The sequence below is a fragment of the Belonocnema kinseyi genome, chromosome 6, assembly GCF_010883055.1.
Source record: "Belonocnema kinseyi isolate 2016_QV_RU_SX_M_011 chromosome 6, B_treatae_v1, whole genome shotgun sequence".
Taxonomy (NCBI): Eukaryota; Metazoa; Arthropoda; class Insecta; order Hymenoptera; family Cynipidae; genus Belonocnema; species Belonocnema kinseyi.
Window position 1 is genome coordinate 52,949,079 of NC_046662.1, and position 18,164 is coordinate 52,967,242.

Here is an 18,164-nt window from a genome sequence, read left to right on the forward strand (position 1 = left end):
AATTCATATACAAGCTAGTTAAATGTAGTGTGGAAAATGAAACGACCCGATACTTTATGTACATTTAAATGAAGTATAATGCATTTCTTTATTTTGAATGTAGCTCAAGTGTAATCGGTTACATGAAATACATGAAAATACAGATCCATAATCATGATTTTTACAATGTGAAAGAATATTGTTTGTAAATTCTAAAATAAGTAAAATGAAAATAACTAAAATATATATATATATATGTGTGTGTATTGCTAGGATGTGTTTAATAAAAAATGAGTGTAATTCTGTGCCTAGCACTTTTACCATACTTAACTATTAATGACGTGTAATCTGTACTTCAGATTTACTGAAGTCTATAAATGAGGCCTATACTTTAGATAGACTTAAGTATAGGTTACGTTTTGTATATCTTGTTGTTTAATATATACGTGAGATATAATTTATCTATACTTTTTCAATACACATGAGGTATAGGAGGTGTAGTCCATGTCAAGTGATAACATATCCGGCCCCTGTCAAATTGGCTGAAATTGCAATGTGATATATATTTCAAAGCCTCCTGATCACAAAATCCTCATGGGTATTAGTACAAACCATCAAAATTATTCAAGATAAGTGGGGCTTAACGCGAAAAAGATTACCTCAAGCGAATCTAATGTCTCGCTTGAAACTTGAAGATGAGGTGCAGATTTTTCAATAAACTGCGATCAGCACAATTACTGACTATACTAGAAACACTCATAAGACCAGTCCAGCTAATGAGAACTAAAAATGGCGCTGTCCTATTGGTAATAGGCGAAATCATGGCGCTGTCCTGGCAACGTAAATACTGTTCAAAATATTAAAGGTGGAAGACAGTTCAGTCAATAAATACAAGACTATAGATCAGTCCAATTTTATTAAAGGAAAAGTCAGTCCAGGTATAGATCCAGGTATAGATCATTCCAACCAACAAATGCGAGACATATTATTCGTTCAGTCAGTTAAGACAAGCTTGTCTACGCTAGGCTTTTTATGCAAGCAGACTTCGTTAATGGCTTGTTAATGTCTGTGACCTGTATCAATGACATTTTCAAGCAATGCTGTTGTAGGAATTTGACCCCTTTCGCTAATGTCGTGCATGCCCTAAATACAATAATATGAATCGGGAATACATGCACACTCTAATGAGTCTACGTTCATCCAGTAGTTCGTCTATTTGAAACAGTTCAGCCTGTTCTCTTTAAACTTTGTCTTGCATGTAAGCAGGTACGGTCTTTGGTTGATATATTCTCATTGTGAGGTCCATCAAATAACTGTAATCGAGTCTTGGAAAGTAGGGTACATGATTTGAGTTTAATTGAACCCAATGTGCGTTCCTCGTGTAAAGGTTGTCCATTTCAACTCTAGCTTGAATAACATTAGGTTACGAGACTTTTATAACATTCTTTTCGCTACTTTAGCAGTTGCTCCCTCCATAGCGATTAGCTCTCAATATTTATTGAGAATCGCGCCGGTAATTCGTTAAAAGTCTTTGCTATTGATGTTGATCTGGATGTAGAACAACGGGAATTTTATAATTAATACCCAAGTTTTCGAGTAAAGATAAAACATCTCTGTGGCCACGATCAAATAAGATTTTGTCCCTATTTTGAAACCATTCTTAAAGACCTGTAGCATCCATTTGAAATTCGTTTTAAAACACTGGTGCATCATCATTCCGAGAGTCCGACAAATAAAGTACATGGATATCTAGTATGTATCCATCTGGAGCTACAACAAGGGCTGGCTTAATTAAATCACGTCCCTTAGGCATTGAGTATGACTAAATACTCTGGAGTAACTACATGTATGCATATATACATACGTTCCATCTATGTATGTAAATGCAAGAGGATCATTAAGATTAGGATTATAGAGCCTATTTGCAAAATCCATCACTTGTCTTCTCATCATCGGATAAGTTTTGACGCATTTTACATCAAAATATTAGGAGATCCTTTTCTCTCACATAACAAACGTTACCACCAGGTTCAGACACAGGGTCATAATATGTGTACAGCTCTCTAAACTAATAAAGTATTATTGGACGTATGGCTCTGAATTTATTTTCTGAAAAGCTTTCTTCATTGTCAAATTCAGGCTCATCTACTCTGGATGATTGACGTAAACTCTGCAAAAAATTCTGCAGTTCTGTGCCGAATAAACGACAATGACTATTTTCCAACTGTAAACCGTTTAATAAAATAGGACCATTTGGCTCGCCCCACCATGCACGCAACATAAGAATTTGTGCATCACCTGATGAACTAACGTCATATCAGATCTAGCGCAACATACCGCTAGTGACGACATTATCCAAAATTAACTTTATATGGGTGCATTATGTTCCTCTTAATACGTTCAAATTTGTACAATCAACTACAACCCCTAAAAACTACCCTCTGTGAGAAAACCACTATGGCGGGGCCAGGGAAACTTTTTGCTGGCCACGACATTATCCAAAATCAACTTTATATAAGTGCATTAATTTCGTCTTGATTTGTTCAAATTTGTGCAAACAACTTTAACGCCTAGAAACTACCCCGTGTTGAGCAAACGTCACATCAGATCCAGCGCTACATACCGCTAGTCTTGACATTATCCAAAATAAACTTTATATGGGTGCATTATTTTCGTTTTAATTTGTTCAAATTTGTGCAACCAACTCAAACCCCTAAAAACTACCCCCTGTAAGAAAAACAACATTGCGGGGCCAGCGAAAAGTTTCCCTGGCCCCGCCATGGTGGTTTTCTCACAGGGGGTAGTTTTAGGGCTTGAAATTTGTTGTACAAATTTAAACAAATTAAAACAAAAATAACGCAACCATATAAAGTTGATTTTGGATAATATCGGGGCCAGCGAAACGTTTCGCTGACCCCGCTATGCAGTTTTCCTCACAGGGGGCAGTTTTAAGAATTTGAAGTTGGTTGTAAAAATTTGAACAAATTAAGACGAAAATGATGCTCCCATATAAAGTTGATTTTGGATTATATCTTGACTAGCGGTACGTTACGCTGGATCTGATATGACGCTTGCTCAACAGGGGGTATTTTATAGGGGTTAAAGTTCGTTGCACAAATTTGTACAAATTAAGACGAAACTTATGCACCAATATTAAGTTGATTTTGGATAATGTCGGGGCCAGCGAAACGTTTCTCTGCCCCGCCAGTGTTTTTCTGAGAAACATTGTACTTCCAGTGATGCACAAATTCTAATTTTGGTTGTACAAATTTGAACAAATTCTGCACTAAATATTTGGCTAAAAAAATTGTAATCTGCGTGGGTGGTGGGACCAGCGAAATGGTCCTCAATAAAATATGTGGTATAAAGCCTTTAGTGTCTAAATGCTGAAAAGCAGCAGCGAGCTGACTCGGTGATGTAGATATTTTTTATAATAAAAAGATTAGCCCGGAACTCGAGATAAAGCTTACAAAATCTTCCAACCGATTGCGCGAGGTTCTAATCGAACATCACATGCATAATATTGGATAATATTTCGTCCTGTCATGTACAAATGATGAAACAGTGGAAGCAGCGAATGTCGGAAACAAATGACAATGTGACCGATCGTCTTATGTTTCACAACTTCATGAAATTCAGAAACAAACGACAAATGCGCGTGATCTTCTTATGTTTCACAACTGCATGAAATTCAGAAAAAATGACAATATGAGTGATCGTCTTATGTTTCCAAACTGCACGAAATTCAAAAACGAATGACAATATGGGTGATCATCTCATGTTTCAGAACTGCATGAAATTCAGAAACAAATCACAATGTGAGTAAGCGTCTTATGTTACGCAACTGCATGAAATTCAGAATCAAATAAAAATATGAGTGATTGTTTTATGTTTTATAACTGCATGAAATTCAGAAACAAATGACAATATAAGTGATCGTCTGATGTTTAAGAACTACATAAAATTCAGAAACAAATGACAATATAAGCGATCGTCTGATGTTTAAGAACTACATAAAATTCAGAAACAAATGACTAATAAAATGTGTTGCCTTTGATAGTTGGACTGATTTATAGTCTTGTCTTAACTGACTGGATTAATAACATGTCTTGCCTTTGTTGGATGGACTGGTTTTTTTTAGTCTTTTCTTAACTGACTAGACTAACAACATGTCTTGCCTTTAATTGGTTGGACTTACCTAAAGTCTTGTCTTAATTATCTGGATCGCAAAATATCTTTGGTTGTCCGAAATGTCTTTTGCCTTGATTATTTTGAAAAATCTTGACATTACCTGGACCGTCCTATTACATTGCTTTTAGTAGCTGAGCTGGCTTTTTTTTTTGATAGCTAGACTTATCTACAGTTTTATATTTATTGACTGAACTGTCTTCCACCTTTAATATTTCGAACGGTATTTACATTGCCAGGACAGCCCCATGATTTCGCCTATTATTACCAGGACAGCGCCATTTTGTTGCCCTCATTAGCTGAACTGGTTTTAACAGTATTTCTAGTATTGTTAGTGGTTATGATGATCACGTAAGTGATCAAAATGTAAGGCTCTACACGATGAAGCGAAGCGACGCAGCTACTGCGTGGCGTTGCGCAGTTCTGTGACTCTTCAGAAACATCAATGCATTTAATTGAACACCTTATTTTATAGGATTAGTAAGTGAAGGTGAGAATCGTTTTGCGAAACAATTTTTTATTGTTCAAATATAATTTGAAGCAAATGAATACTTTTTACCACGCAGCAAAGTATCACATACCCTTAATGACAATGTTATCCGAAAGACATATTTTAACGAGATATTATTTTTAAGATAAAGTAATAAAGTTATTTTATTAGACGATTTAAAACACATGCAGCTGCTAAGTCCAAGGTTTCATAAGTAAAATCATCGTTTCGAAATCTTAAGTTCAAGTCATAGCTATTTAAATGAGCAAACAAAAAATTATTACCTGTGGAATGAAAACTTCTGCGAAACCAAACATACAAGATACGTCGCGTGTATTAATTTTTAAATTTAATCATTCGTTAAAAAAATAAATATTTGATCTTTATGAATGAAGTAAAATATAAATTTTAGTTTTCTCGGATTTCGAATTGTGGAAGAAAATTTTTTAATGTTAAAAGAGTTGATAATTATTTAATTTAATTTTACAACAAATATTTAAAATCACAAAAATCAATGGTTATACTTTTGAAATATAAAATCGAGCTCATGTTTTGGGAACTGACGTTGTAACTTGCTAATTTTTATTTTATTGAAAATTCTTTATTTTTCGGTTGAAAATTAATTAAAACTTTAGGCTGAAATTCACACTGACTGGTTCAAGCTCCTGCTATTTTGTAAAAAATTCTCCTTTCTGTTTTGAAAATTCAAGAATTTAGTTGGAGTTTTTTGTCTTTCTTAACTGAAAAACCTTTCTTATTTGAAAATTCGTCTTTTTTGTTTGAAAATGTATCTCCTTTGGTAGACATTTAATCTTTTTCGTTTAAAAATCAACTTTTTTTTTTTTCCTTGACAATCTATCTTTTTGGATTAAAAATTGAGCTTCTTTGCCAAAAATTAATTGACGCCATAAAGTATTTACAAATACTCAATAAACAAGTAATTTCTCCCCAAATTAGCAAATTTGACCCACGTTGATTTTCCAAAATGGAAATTTAAATAAATTTCAAGATAATTAGAAAAAACAAATTATCCCATTTTTTACGAGGGGTTAAGATAATTTTGCCAAATATTCAGAATCCTCCCAAAAAAAATTCCCGAAAAATAACAATTCTAAACAAAATTATGCTACCAAAAATGTCTGTTCTTGTAATTATGAAATACGAATTTTCTAATTTTTTGAAAATAGTAAAAAAGCCGAATTCTAAAATTCTGAAAATTTTGAATTCTGGACCAAATAACGAAACAAGAAAAAAAGAATTTTGCTTTCAGATCAGTTTTTTCTTTAATATAGGGAATATTTCTTAATAGACTATGAAATATAATTTTTGGGCGGAATTAAAAAAAAAAGTTTATATTATAAATCGTCGAGAATCAATAGATCAGTTTTGAGTTGCAAAAAAAGTTCAATTTTCTATGGATTAATTTTTTTTCTGATAATAAGAATTTCCAACAAAAAGCACGAAGTTTCTCCAAATCGTGAAATTTGCAAGTGAAGGAGATACGTTTTTAATAATCAATGAAATATTTACATTTTGACCAAAAGGAATAAATTCTCATCCAGAAAAATAAATTTTCAACAAAATAAGCAAATCTTTAATTTAGATAACAAATCAGAATGAAAAATTTTTGATAAATATTTGAGTTTCCAACAAAACATGTAATAATTAAAGCAGAAGGATGAATTTAAAAAATCACATCAAAGTAGTAAAAATTTTAATTGAGGAAATTAATTTTTGCCCAAAAACATGAATTTAAAGAGATGAAAATTCAACTAAAGATTCCTGAATTTAGTTGAAAATTAATTTATGAGTTAAAAATTGTAAACATTAATATAATTTGAAAATTGTTTTTTTTTCGTAAAAAAGTATTAATTTTTTTGCTTGCAAATTCCACCTTCGGGAAAGAATTAATTTTCATAGTTAAGTATTGATCATTTCAATTATTATTTTTCCTAAAAAAAATTCATTTTTCTCTACTTGAACACACGTGTATCTAAGTTCAAAATAATTAAGATATATTAACTAATTATAATTATTATATTATTGTGTAAATAATATCTTAATTATGTACGATTTAATTAATTATAATAATTTCTATTATTAAATAAATAAGCCTTATTAGAAATCACGAAAAAGTAACACAGGGCCATTAAAAATAATGGTACCTCCGTTTTATAAAAAAATAATGCTTTCTAAAATTTAATGTTTATATAATAATTTAAAATTTAATAATTTAAAAATTGTTCAGATTTCACAATTGTATAATTTGCCGTTGCCAAGTTTATTATTTAGATTTTCTCTTATCGGGTAGTTTCAAATTCGGTAATAACATAAATTTTGAGGTTTTTTTATTATTAAATTTAGAATTTTTCGCAACTTTTAAACTTCGTGAATTTTATAATTTGTATTTTATTTTTATGGAATATTTTTTATTTTTTTAATTAATGATTTTATTGGACGACGGAAAAAATCAGAAAAATACAATTCCGGCTCTGTAAAATTACAGAAGAGGAAAATATTCGAAATAGAAAATTCCCGACACACTATACAATTCTTAATTTCAAAAAATTCAAAATCTATTTTTTCAATATCATTTACTTATTAAAAATATCGTAATTAAATATTTTGATAAAAGCAAAATTTTTTAATATTTATTTATTTAAAAAATTGTTTATATTCAAAATAATAATTATTTTTAAAACGTGCTTCAATGCCAGTTCATCAATTGCAAAAGATAAAAACTTAACTAAAAATGGATCAGTTAAACCATCATATAAAAAATTAGATTTTGACACAGCAGTTCATTTCTAAACCAAAAAATAATAACTTTTTAACTAAAGTAAGAAAGGAATTTTTAATAAATTAGTTACATTTTTAACAAAAAGATAAGATTTTAACTAATGCAAGAAATATTCAACCCATGAAGAAAAATCAACCCAGTACTTCAAATTTTATTCAACTACAAGAATTTTCAACAAAAAGAAAGAATATTCGAACAAAGAAAAAAAAAATTTAACTAAAAAGAATCATTTTTTGTACTAAAAAAAATTCCCATCAATGATGATTACTTTAACAACATAGTTCAATTTTCAACAAACTAACTTTTTATCCCGACTTTTTGATAAATAGATTAATCTTTAAGCCAAGAAATATTGTGTTAGGTAACCAGGTAAATTTTAAATAAAGAGTTACATTTGTAACCAAGAAAGATTTTTTGTTCATTTAAAAAAAGTTAGATATTTTCAAGAATTGAATTTCAACCAAGAAGGATTTTCAATTTAAGAAATAAAAATAAGTTCATAAAAAATGTTGAATTTTCTACGTAATAGTATAATTCTCAACCCAATAAGTTAAATTTGCAGGAAATACTATAAACTAATATTTTTAATAAATATTGAAGTACAGTTTAAAGTCTTTCATAGTATTTGCTTAGAAAAATAGAAATTTTGCTTAAAAAATTATTTTCACTTCTCATTGATAAATAGATTGTTTATAATTAAACAAATAGTCCAAAATGAGTAATTTGTTTAATTTAAAGAAGGAAAACAACTTAAATGAAAATTAAACAAATTTTTACTTGTGTAAAATCTACTTTGACTTTAAATAAAAAATTTGAAGTTATAGGAAATTTTTTTTTACATTAAATTTTAACTTTTCTCTCACCGTGGATGAAAAAAATCTTATGTTATAAAAAAAATTGAAATATAAAATTCCTTAAATTGTAAATTCTATTTAAAATATTTGTTATTTCAACCCATTATAAAAATACAAATTAATTTATTCTGTTAAAAATTCTTTTTTGGTACGAAATTAATCTATGTGATTAAAAATTCTTTCCATTGTTTAAAAATTTTAATATTTCGTTGAACAATTATTTTTTCTTGTATGCTAAATTCAGCTTCTTAGTTGAATATTCATGAATTTAGTTAAAAATGCTTTTTAAAGTAAAATTGACTCTTCTTAAATAAAAAATTTATTTTTTAATTATAATTGAACTATTTCGTTATAAATTGTTCTTTTGTTGTTGTTAAAGATTCATAATACTATTTTATTTTATTTTTAATACTTCAAAATAGAACTATTTTCCTAGAAATTCTTTAGTTTTGTGTCGTTATTCAATTTTTTTAGCAGAAAATGTAACTTTTCAATTCTGTTTTGAAACTTTTTGAGAGAAAAATCAACTATTTGATTAAAAATTTGTACACAGGTAGGAAATGATTTTCTAAATTTAAAAAAAAAAACGGAAGATAGAGAAAAAGGCGTGAAGAGCCCACTTGTTTTTATCTTTTTAAGATAAAATACTTCGCTCTTTTGACTTTATTTTTATCTTGTTTCGATTTTGTAAATAATTGTAAATTATTATTTCTCTCCAAAAAAAATAATTTTTTCTCTGCTTGAATACCCCTTAATTTAAGTTCCAAATAGTTTAAGTAATTGAACTTATCATCATTATGATATTACCTTATCAGTCTATGATATATTTATATTACTATATTATATATTATATATATTTTATGCATTATTACATTATTATAATAATTACTTTTGATGAATGATCTAGCCTAAATAAAAATCACGTAAAAGTAACGCAAGGCCATAGGAATAAGGTCACCTTCGTTTTTAAAAATAAATTTATTTTCTAAAATGTAGCGTGCATTGATGAAAATTTCTTATCAACGGATCTGAATCACCTTGTATCAAAAGAATGCGGAACAAATGGGTCCTGCATTGATTTTTTTAATGTATAAATAATAAAATAAGAAATGATACATAAAATAAAAATATGTTTCTCAAATTACGGAATTCGTTTTATTAATTATTTATATTTCGTTTTATAATATAACAATTTTGAAATTGTTTCGAATCTGAAATTTAATAATTCGCCGTTAGAAATTTTATTCACGGATTTTTTTTTTTTTTGGGAATTTTAAGATTCGGTGTTATCATAAACTTTGAGGTAATTAATTAGTCTAAAATTTTTAATTGTCCGCAACTTTTAAGCTTCATGAAGTTTACATTTGATGTATTGTCTTCCTCGGGAATATTTCTAATTTGATTATTTATTAATTTTATTGGACAAATAAAAAATACGGAAAAAGAAAATTCCAGAAAAGAAAAATTCTCGAAATAGACCCTTTTTGAAAATTAAAAAATATTTGACACCATAAAATACTTAAATTCAAAAAATTCATTTTGTTTTGAATTTTATTTTTCAGGATTCTTCAATTATGCAATAAGAACAATAATTAATCAATAAGATTAAAAATATTTTTATTTAAAAAAATTATCAATAGAAAAAAATGTTGGAAATAAAATTGCTAACGGTAAATTATAACTTTTCTGATTCTGAGCAATGTCGAAAGTGTTAAATTATAAAACAAGAAATAAAAAAATAAATACGTTAATTCGATATGTGTATTTTTTATTTTATGAATTTGTTCTTATATAATGGTTTATCCATAAAAAAATTGAATGTAGAACTGATTTGTTCCGCATTTTTTTGCTACAAGGTAATTCAGTTCCCTTAATAAGAAATTTTTGTGAATAAACGCTACATTTTAAAAAGCAATATCATATTTTTAAAAAACGAAGGTAACTTTGTTTCTTATGGCATTTTGTTGCTTTTTCGTTATTTCTAGTTAGTTAGATAAATGTAATAATTATTTTTATTATAGTTAATTTAATAAGCATGTAATAGTACAATAATTATAATTCGATACATCATTTAAATTATTTTAAATAAGATGAATAGGCCTTAATACAGAAAACGTTTAATTTCTTCCTTTAAAAAATAATAATTTACTTTTTTCTGTAAAAAAAGATGAGTTTTGAACCAAGAATGAAGGAATTTTTAGTAAACAAGTTAAATAATGTTTGATCAAGATGATTATTTCTTTTTGAATAAAAAACATAAATTTTAACCAAAAAGCTTAATTTTAAACCAAGAAGGTGAATTTTTAAAGGGGGGAATTAATTTTTTGCCAAAAAATTTGACTTTGCATCAAAAATAAAAACAAGGTTATTGAAGACAAAAACGTCTGTCCAGTAAAATAGCTAAATAATCAAATCAAGAAATCAATTCTCTTCTAAAATGACCATTCTTTAATAAAAAGTGTACCCTCTTTCAAACATTAAAAATATTTGACTGCTTGTCATCTTCTCAGGGAGAATATTCCTTCATAAAAAACATCCTTTTGTAAAAAGTATTTAAGATTTAAAATAAGACATAGGTTTGATTTCCTTTGTGCAATTATTATTAAACAGTATCAAAACTGAAATGCTGTAAATCAAACAATTTTAAAGTAAATTTAAAATGACATTATTTTTTTATTTAAAAATTTTTAATCTTAGAATCTCATATTCTTTGTTTTTTAATCTTGCAAATTTTTCATGTTCTACACGCTTAAGCGTGTTTCGAATTTTAATTCATGTTAAATTCTTGAAACTATATATCAATTTACGAGTCTTTGATTACACGTTATTCTATTCAGTATTTTTTAATGTCAAACTTATAACTGTTTACCTAACATAAAACTTTTTGAATTAAAGTGCTAAAATTTGTGATCTCTTTCATTGAAACTTATTATTACTTTGAAGATTTTGTATTAAAAACAGTAATATTTTTTGGTCATTATTTTTCCTTTGAGATTGTCCACTGATGTAGGCTTCACTTTTTAATTAAGGGCAATCGCTGGCCTCGAGAGCTGAAAAATGACTGGGAATTTTTTGTGAATCGGAAATCCAAGTAATGGCAGTGAATTCATTTTTTCTGGGAATTTTACAAAATTTTGGAAGAAAAATCTGTGCGGTTTTATTACATAAAAAACTGAAAAATTGAAAGAAAATGTTTAGTTAGATAAACCGCAACTGCAAATAAATTAGGGATATTTTTACTTTATGAACAATTTTTAAATAATTCCATTTTTAAAAGGTTAAATTAAAAAAATTTTGATTGGAAGGAAGAACCATTATCTAAATATTTAACAATACTTAAATTTTAATTATTATTTAATTATAATAAAATTTGCATTAAAATTGTTTTTGATCTGCGACATCGCAATTAGAAAACAATTTTTAACAAGAAGTCATTTTCTGCATATTCAGTTAAGTGCTCTTTGGTTTTCAAGCTTAATACAATTGAATTAAGAAAATGTACTTGTCTGATAATTTAATAGGATTACTATAAAACTATTCGTCTATTAGGTAAAAAAGAAAACGTCAGGTCACCATGGCATCATTATTAAAGTATAAAATTATTTTGCTAGAAATTTACCCAGATCATAGAAGTGTCAACGACAATCCTCATAAAAATAGTTTCTAATCAAACTTTTTCCGAATCGAAAAAAGCTTATCGACCTCGGTAAAAGAGAGAGAGGTTGAAAGATAGTGCGAGGAAAATAAGGAGAGATAATTGGAATTTATTTAATATTGTCAAGCTCTATTGCTAAAAAAAATTGTAAAAAAATTCCAGAGACGATCGAGGGACTGAGGTTACCCAATCGATCGTCGAAGCGAGAGTGTCAATACCTCTTTCTTTCTTCTTTCTAAAACCATCTTTATTCATAACTTTAATTTAAGGCTACATCGATTCTTACGTATACATCAGTGTGTCAAATTCTGCACCTAGTTAACGATGAACTTAACAGAATATTTCTAATTATATGGTATTATAGTTAAATATGAATAAAATAATTCACGTTTCTAATTTAATTTTCGGGTAAAAAGGTAATGAAAATGTCCCATTAGATAATGTTGTTTCTTAACCTAATGTCAAGTATTTTTAACTTATTTAGACGTTATGATAACTATATATACATTATTTACAGGAATTTTTACTATTGCAGTTGTAATATAGCTTATGTTAAAAGGGGGTAAGGTAGTTTGTACTTTATTCGAAAAGGAGTACTATCATTATTGTACAATTTGATATTTTTGAGAGCTATTGATTCGTTAATTTGAAAAGTATAAAATTTTTGTGTCATCTCTAATATATCTATAGTCATATATTGTATTTGAATATCATTTCTTATATCTTTATTTAGTTTTCTAGGACTAGCATTGGAGATCCTCCTGAGAAGTTTATTTTCAAAGTATTGCAATTTTTGAACGTGCGTTATCGAAGCACCGCTCCAGACAGGTACTGCTTATAATAATACTGGTTTTACGAATGTTTTATAGAGAATAATTTTGTTTTTAATACTAAGCGCACTTTTCTGATTCAATAAACTATATAACAAGTATATCATTGGGTAGCCTTTGGCGCATGCTTCCTTTGTGTGTTGTTTATACAATAATTTGTAATCTAGTATCATTCCTAGGTATTTCCTTTATTTTTGATGTTTTAGTGGTATATTATTTATCTTAATAACGAGGTCATCATCTCTTCTTTTTTTTCGTTTTCTACTAAAAATGATGAATTCAGTTTTATTTACATTAATTTTTATCTTCCACATATGATAGTATCTAACTATTTTGTCTAGGTGTTGTTGTAGGTACTTTACCGCCATATATTTTTTCCAGGAAGGAGCATATATGGCTGTATCATCGACAAAAATAGCTAAATTTGTATTTATGTTTTTTGTAATGTCGTTGATGTAATAGATAAATAATATCGGGCCTAGAATCGAACCTTGCGGTACGCCTGCTACAATTAGTTGTTGTTCGGAACTCTCATTATTATATACTACAGTGAATTTTCTATTGCCTAAATAGCTAACGATTATTTTAATAACATACAATGGTATTTTCAGTCTTGTAAGTTTATATATTAAGCCTCTGTGCCAGACGGTGTCAAATGCTTTTTCGATATCCAGCAATACTGCAGCTGTATGTTTATTTAAAGTAAATTGGGTGGAAATATGATTAGTTATCCGGGCTAATTGCTGCACTGTGCTGTGCTTTTCTCTGAAGCCAAACTGCTCTGGCAATAGAATTTTATTTTTTATTTCATGTTGTTTCATTCTATTTAAAATTATTATTTCAAATATTTTTCCTTAAGTAGGTAAAAGGCTGATACGTCTATAGTTTTGCGGATATAGCTTATCCTTGCCTTTTTCTGAAAAAGCAAGAACATTAGCTATTTTCCTGAAGTGATCAATTTTAGTCCTTTGAAAAAGTTTTCGTATTTTGTTCGTTTCATGAATTAATTGCTTAACATTGTCTGGTAGTGGTTCCAAATGATTGTCAAAATTAACAGTTGTTATTGAGGGCTTGATAGCTTTATTAATTACTGTAGTCATATTAGTTACTGCCTCATTTACTGTGTGAATGTCTATTATTTTTGATGTGATTGCTGTGTTTTTGTTAATATATTCTCTAAATTTTTCCCAGTTTGCATTTTTATTGTTAAGAAAAATTTTTTGTTTACGTCTGCAAGGAGTGTTATGTAAGGTTATTAAAACAGGAAGATGGTCCGAGTCAAGTTCGTCAAGTGTGCTAATTTCAGTTTGAACGTTAATGTTTTTAAATATTGCTATATCTAAAATACTTGGTTTAGTATTTTGCATGTATGGATAAACAGTAGGATTGTCAGGAGCTATAATTTTTAGGAATTTATTATTTGCATTGTCAAAAACGGTTTTGTCATTTTAGTTGTTTCGGTCACAGTTCCAATTGTTATGTTTAGCATTAAAGTCCCCTATTGCAAGAATTTTACTGTTAGAGTTAAAGGGTTTATCAAGATCAGATTTACTTATATTTTGTCTAGGCGAATATCCTGATATTATTATCAGATTGTTATCAAGTTTGATTCCTACAGTTTCAATTGTTTTAGTGTCAAGGTCAAATTCTGCAAAATTTATGCTTTGCTTAATAAGTATGGCTACTCCCCTACCTGCAGCTGGTCCGTTTCTGTCTTTTCTTAGTGTTTTAAAATCTGGAGTATGAAAATTTAATTTACCTTTGAGCTTCGTTTCATTAATTAACATTATGTCTATCTTAAATTTTTCGAGAAAGTACCTCATCTCCCTTTGTTTCCTAAGAATGCCATTAGCATTCCAATGAGCTATTGACAACCTATCTACACGTTGCATTTGCAAATTTTATCATATATTCGGAGAAAATAATTCCATTATCTATATCATATTCAGTATTTTCTAATTCTTTTTTTAAAACTTTTAACTAACCTTAGTAGTTCAGTAAAGTTGAATTGTGTGCTGAGTTCTTTCCATATAGTTGTAAATTCCTTGAAAGATTGATGTTCCTGGATGTTTGTGTCCTTTTCTGCAGCACCACTTGAGGTTGAAGTTCTGATTATATTCCAAGCTGGTTTCCGTTGTTCATTTTCCTTGTAATTTACTTCTCGTTCTTGTTTGGATTGTATTTCTCGATGTTGTGGGAATTCCTGGCTCGTTGTTCCCCTTGCGAGTGGAAGTTTCGGAAAGTCGACCAAAGCTGGAAGTTCTTGTTTCTGTCTAGGCTGAAGTTTCTGTAGGTTTTGTGTTTGCCGAGCATTTCTGATTTTGAAGACTTTTTGCAGACGTTCTTGGTATTTGAGGCATGTTGAGAAGCTGGCTCGATGTTTACCTCCACAGTTTGCGCATTTTGTGTCAGCATCAGTGTTTTCACATTTTTGGAAGCATGGCCCCCTCCGCAGTTAACGCACTTGGGTTTGTTATGGCAGTCCTTAGTGCCATGTCCGAACTGTTGACAGTTATAACTTTGAGTAACTAATCTTGGGTTGTGGTAGTCTTCCCATCTTATTCTGGTGTAGCATAGGGTCTTCATGTTTCGGATTTCTTTAAGTTTTTCTCCTGTTGTGTCTGGTCCGTAGTAAATTTTATAAGGTGGATTTCTTGGATTTTGCTTCACCTTCATAGTTATTACTTTTTTTGGTTCGTAACCCAGTTTCTTCAGGTCCTCTATAATTTCGTCCATCTTAGCTTCTGGTAGTCCTTTGAGTACTAGTTTTTTTTATCTTTTCCGCTCTGAATTGCGAATGTGTGAAAAGATATGCTGTTGTCCAGGAGGTATTTTTTGATTTGTTGATGCTCCTTCATTCCGTTGGGAAAAACAGTGAGTTGAGTGCTTGTTATTCTCATGATCACCTGCTTTTCCATTGTTTTAATTGAGTTATAAGCCATAAATTCGTTTCCGTCAGTAGTGTTGGGGTTGTTGAAAATGATCGGAGGCGCCTTTTCGGGTTTGGGATAAATAGTTGTCGGCGCGGTAGTTGTTTCTTCATGCTGTTCCTCCTCTAGTTCCGACAATTCCATTGCGTTTTGCGCATCAGTATCTGATGCATTATGGATTTTCTTCTTCCTCCTTGACTTCTTATATAGTTGTCTTCTATTTGCAGAATGAACACGTGAGGCCTCACGTGTTTTAATTGATTTTTGTTTCAGTCTTGTTTCGTGTACGTAGGTTTCGAGCCATCAGATTTTATTTTGCGCAAGCGGTTTCACCATTTGGTTCTACATCGTGAAGACTAGGCTGCTTACACAACGAGATGGAGTTTCACTGCAAAGAAAAGTAGCATTGCACTTCGTCACTACATCCAGACTTGGAAAAAAGAGTACATCATTTAAGTGTTATATTAGTACATCATCACTATTAGCACACCGTCACTACATAAAGAATAGTGAGTAACGAAAACAATCACGACGTAAACTATCACGACCGATACTCCACAAGAAAATCAATATAATTATAATTTTCAAAATGAATGAATTGAATCTAAATCGAATTGGAATTTAATTCGAATCAATTGAATCGATTTTAAATCGAGTGTCAATACCGCTGAGCACACCGGTATTTAAGGAGAGTGTGCTGGCCCTGATTGGCCCGGAGTTCTCGCGCAGTTGCGCTGTATCGGTACAGTGCAAGTCCGATAACTTGCCGTCCTAAAAGTGTACTATCCCCTTGAAACGTCATCACAAGTACAGCACGCACACTAATTGTGGCTCTCCCACTACGTGTGCTATTTTTCTAATCATTTGCGCCCATGATTTACGCATGTGCGCATCTTATATCGTACTACTAGAGGGGGCACCCGATAAGTCCGGAATTCCTGGAATTTTTCACCGTTACAGCCCGAAATTGGAAAGTCATCGGACTTATACTGTAAACACAATACGAAATATACAATTTAAATAATAAAATGAAAATGCGGAATAAGAGTCAATAATATAACAAACTACGGCAGTAAAAAAGGAATAATGTACAGGATATAATATAAAATACGTGAATTAATCTAGAAGTAATAAAAAAAATACAATTTACAACGAAGACGGAGGAAAAGTTAATATAATTCGGAAATCAAAATATTCATATAAAAAAAAATCGTATGAAGGATAAGATTTATGACAAGAGCTCTCTTTATCAAAATTATTATAAAATTATTTGTTCTCCAATTCCCCTGGTTTTGTTTTAAATGAAAAGGAATGAAATAGCAAAATTATCGTTTGTGTATAAGATACGTTAGAGTTGGCAGCCGCTGGCCGCTTTTTACTTGAAGGAAAGAGAGAGAGAATGATTGTAGAGAGGAAAATCTTTCGATCACAGCTGCGCCAAGTGTGGTTTACAACTCTCTTTCTTTCGTTCGAGTGTTGTGATTCATGATGGAAAGCGAGGTCGTCAAACTGCCATTAAAAAGCAATTCAACCTGGAAGGTTTTCCCAGCTCGGGTTTAGGTTTAATAAACACGAGCGGGGAATCATCCTTGGCAAATTGCTTTCCAATGGTTCTCAATTTTAGCACCCAGTGGGATATATCAAACTTGCAACACATGTAGTGGAAGTTTCCAAAATAAATTTGTATCAGTGCAATAATATCCACGATTTACACTTGTACTGCTAAAATTTATATCAGTAAAGTAAAAAGTTTCTTCCTATTTCTTTTCATCCATATTATCCCTGAGAAATTCCCTAAAACATGTTTTGAATTTTATTAATAAACATATTTTTGAAATCAATAATAAATTATTTATACTGAAACAGAAAACGTGAAAGGAATATTTTTGTTGTTCACGACACGACGGAATTTTAAATTCATTTGTTTCCGATGCAATCCAAAAAATATTTATAGATTGAAAATGTATAGGAAATACATTTTTATAGGCGCCCACTAATATATTGATTTTTTACATATGTTCACTTTCGATAGTGCCCATACGTACCTTAAGGGAGTTTCCAGATTAACTTATTTATGTAAAAAGTATGACTACATTTTCGCTTACAAATATAAAAGAGACAACTGATTTAATTCATTTTAAAATCTTGACTTACTATCGCTGCATCTTATTATTTTGGTTAGTCTTAAGTTCAAACTTAATTTTTATATTAAAATTACTACTTATTGGTCAAACTTTTGTCTAAAACAAGTTGTGAGCTCACATTTTAAGAGTTTGGATCAAAGTACTAAAATCTCTTTTAATGTCTTGGAAATTGTAAAATATTACTATATATTGCTATACTACACTATAATAATTGTGATTTTGTTATGTAACAAAGTCACAAGTACCCCGCTAACGTACGGCCCTATGGGCCCATGATTAGGGGTGGGGAACGAC